We start from the raw sequence: 4,280 nt of genomic DNA on the forward strand, positions 1-4,280 counted from the left end.
ATGCAGGAAGTGAGCCCAATCTGACCCCACCACACCAGGGAGAAACATGAAGGGCCTGCAGAGCAGTAAGGGGAGCAAAGCATTTAAGTCCCCGGGGAATACCAGAAATAGACTTTGGGGCCAGAGCATGGCACCCCATCAAAACTCAACCGGAAAACCCTCATAAAAACCAACAAATCAGACCTGAAACTATTTATAGCGTTTTCTTTTTTGTTGTTTGTTTGCTTGAGGGTTTTTTTTTGTTTTGTTTTGCTTTTTGTTTTTGCTGTTTGTTTTATTTTGTTTTTGTGCTTATTGTTGTTTTTGCATGTCTGTCTAGACGGATAAGATAGGCGGAATAAACAATCTGGTGGTGAAACGAACAGGAACAACTGTTTAAGGAGAGGGGACATAGAAGAGGGGGAGGTGGAAAAAGGAAGGGGTGTGTCAACAATCCTAAGGACAAAGGAACAAGTGATGTAAAATCCACAGGGAGGAGGATGTAGGATGCCTGGTGGGGCTTGATCAAGAGCAATGTAGCTGAGAGGAATTACTGAAACCTGAAACATGATAGTGGGATGAGAGAAAAGTAAAAGGAAATAGAGGAAAAAACTAGGAGTCAAAGGATATTTCTAAAGGTCTAAATAGAGGTATGTACATATGTAAATATATTTATATACAATGATAGGGAAATAGATCTATGTATATATATTTAAATGTTAAGTATTAAGGTAGTAGATGGATATTGGGCCTCTACACAAGTACTCCCTCAATGCAAGAACACTTTGTAATGCTCACCTTCCCAACAAGATGGCTAAAGACACAATGGGTGCATAAGCAAATGTGGTGAAGAAAGCTGATGGTGTCTGACTATCAAAAGATAAAGCATCTGGGGTCTTAAAGGCTTGAAGATAAGTGGACACCTAATTGAGAAGCAACAAAACCTACATATAAAAAGTACACCCATCTCTGTGATCATGAGGTGTCGATGGGATCAGGGATCAGGCATCGAAGACCCAGAACAAAAAAATATATCAATATTAATGAGGCGGTGTGCAGAGTGGAGACCCAAAACCCATCTGTAGACAATTGGACATCCCCTCTCAGAAGGGTCACAAGGAAGAGACGAGCCAGTCATAATGCAGTATGGCATTGATGAACCATACAATTTTCCTCTAGTTCTTTAATGCTTCCTTCCCCCTCACTATCATGACCCCAATTCTACCTTACAAGTCGGCTAAACCAGAGCATGTACACTGCTACGGATAAGAGCTCACAACACAGGGAATCTGGGACAGATAACCCTCTTAGGACCAATAATGAGAGCAGTGACACCTGAAAAGGAAGGGGAAGTTGGGAGGAGAAATATGGAACCAATCACTATGATCAACATATAACCCACTCCAAGGGGGACAGACAACATAAAAGTGGATGAAGGAAGACAGCACTTGGTGTAGGTGACCAGATTTTAACATTGGTAAAGCGGGACACCAGCGGGACACCATTGATAAAACTCATATCCTGGTGAAATAGCCACATGGCAGCTGAAAACCATATAACCTAGCTTGTGCATTCTTTTCCAAAATCAGGACTTATTAAAAATGCCGCGGGATGCGGAAACAATTGTTAAAAATCGGGACTGTCCCGCCAAAAGAAAATGTTTTGAAAATGATGATGGCAACATATGTACAAATGTTCTTGACATAATATATCTATGCATTATGACAAGAGCTGTAAGAGTCCCCAATATAATGATTAAAAAAAAAAGATTATGAGTGTACACACACCACAGTCCTATTCTGCCCACTTACCAACTGTTCTCATTAATTTCACATAGTTGGATACTGATAAAATAGAAAAAAATTATGAAACAGAATGGCAAATTCCTTTTTAAAAATCCACATATAACCAGTTTTAGAAACACATATAGTAAAATCGGAATGGTCCAAAAAGATCAGCACAGACCCTGCCCAAAGATTACACTCAAATTGGTGAAGATTTTCGCATTTTTTGCTTCAGTAAAATATCAAAAGCTTCATTAAAAATCCATACTTAAAAGTCAGTTGAGACTACTACACTAAGATAATTTTAAATTGTCAAGTAAAATCAACCCACTTTAACCTAAGTAATAGCTTGGCTCAAATAAACAAAAAAAAGGAAATCATTTGTATGTACTGGGCTTCTTTAAAAAATCACTTATATAAGGTCAAATGGTCAATAATTATTGTTTAGAAAAGATGAGAAGACATGGGGAAATGGAAAGTAGATTAATGAAAATGGGATAACCTGAACAGAAATGAATGCTATTGCATTGTGAAGAATGTAACTAATGTCAATTGACAACTTGTGTAGACATTATGGAAAGAGAATCTAAACTGCATCTAAGCGTTCACTGAAAATGCAATGAAATATCCTTTAAAAAATAAAATAGGTAAATAAATTTTTATTTCTAATTTTTTATTACATTTCAGGTAATCAATTTCGTATGGGCAAAAGTATAAACAGTTCTCCAAAGAGGATGTGTGTAGCTAATAATCACATGAAAAGATGTTCACATCATGAATTTTGAAAATGCAAGTCAAATCACAGTAAGATACTATTTCATCCCAATTTGGATGATTATATAGGAACCCTGGTTGTACTGAGGGTTGACCGTTAGCCAGCTCTTGAATATTTCATGTCAAATTGGCATATGAGGCCTAATAATTGCCAATGATGTGACCTAACAGAAGATTAGGTTGGTGTGAAATCCTTTTGTCCAGATGCAAATGAAAGGAAGTTTCCTTGGGGGTTAGCCTACTTCCTATAAAATGGGAATGCTTGCTTTTTATTGCTGAGTCTGGATTCTGTTATCTGATATGTCAAATGCTGGTTCTGTGGACTTGAGCCAATGACCTATCATATGCTTGCTGATCCTATTTAGTGGCCTGACATTTGACCTGTCAAACTTGGATTAATTCACGTATCCAGTAACAAATTTACTCTGTGATCTTCCTGCCTATTTTGGTTTCATCAGATACTAAAGCTACAGGAGCCAGGTGAAATGTCTAGTCTAACATGTGGCCCATGGACTTGGAACCAAACTGGACTCTCCACTTTTACAATTACATTAGTTCTACTTTCACATACACTTCTCTGTGTTCCTGTGTGTGCTCATGCACATATGTCACTGATTTTCCTTCTCTCCAGAAGTCAGCCTAACATAGCTGCTAACCTCAAGGTGGACAGTTCAAACCAAGTAACCATTTTACAGGGGTAAAATTAGGTGCTCTACTACTATGAAGATGTATTGTCTCAGAAAACCTACATACCGGGTCACTATGAGTCTGAATCAACTCAACAACATTGTTATGAAATTGATTATATGAGCCCTAGTTACCCAGTGTGGTATTTATAAAATCATTTGTGAATTTGAGGATAAGAATGAAGGGGTGGAATCTAGTCGGTCAATTGGGTCATAGCCAATGAAGCCTCTCTGTGGGCATAGCCTTCTCCTGAGAATTTTGGGAAATCTGGTATCTCCTCCTTGGAGTCCCTGGGAAACATTGCTGCTGACAAGACACATGGAACTACACTAGTTTCCTGAGCTGGAGAAGCCACATGAATCTACTCTGATGCAATCAGACCTCTAAAGCCAGAGAAACCCTGTAGAGACCCCTGCCAGGGCTGAGATTTTAAACCTCATTGGATCCAAAGACTTTCTACCCACTACACTTGTTGTCATTGCATGTGTTTCTTGAGTCTAAAGAGGACTGTATAGATTAGTATCAGACATATGGGCTAATATCAGATTTATGGGCTTGGGCTGGACTATTTTGGGATGCATTTTTAATATACAATTGCCCTTTATATAAAACTCTCTCTTATATACATATGATTTTCAATGGATTTGTTTCTCTTGTCAACTCAGACTAATACACCCAGTGATTAAATGCTTGACTGCAAACCAATAGGTTAGTATTCAAACCCATTAGCCATTTTACCAGAAAATTATGTGAAAGTCTATTTTGTAAAAATTTGGGATATCCTCTGGGGAAGTTCTATCCTGTCTAACAGGATTATTTAGAGCCAGAATTAACTCAAAGTTTTGAGGATAACTTTTATCAGAGAAATATAAAATATTGGCACATCTTTGGAGAAACTGAGAAAAAAATTGCCATTGCTGCTGTGGATGCAAAATGGTATAGCCACTGGAAAAACAGTTTCTCAAAAGGTTAATTATAGAATTATCTTATGAGTCATCAATTTCACTACCAGGTATATTTCAAAAGTCTTGAAAGCAGGCACTCAAAGAGATACTT

General features: G+C 37.8%; 1 pseudogene; it reads left to right on the forward strand.

Annotated features, from left to right (window-relative positions):
- Positions 1 to 1,890: 1,890 nt before the first annotated feature.
- Positions 1,891 to 1,990, forward strand: LOC142436660 (U6 spliceosomal RNA; annotated as a pseudogene).
- Positions 1,991 to 4,280: the final 2,290 nt, after the last annotated feature.

The sequence above is a fragment of the Tenrec ecaudatus genome, unplaced genomic scaffold (genome assembly GCF_050624435.1).
Source record: "Tenrec ecaudatus isolate mTenEca1 unplaced genomic scaffold, mTenEca1.hap1 Scaffold_534, whole genome shotgun sequence".
Taxonomy (NCBI): Eukaryota; Metazoa; Chordata; class Mammalia; order Afrosoricida; family Tenrecidae; genus Tenrec; species Tenrec ecaudatus.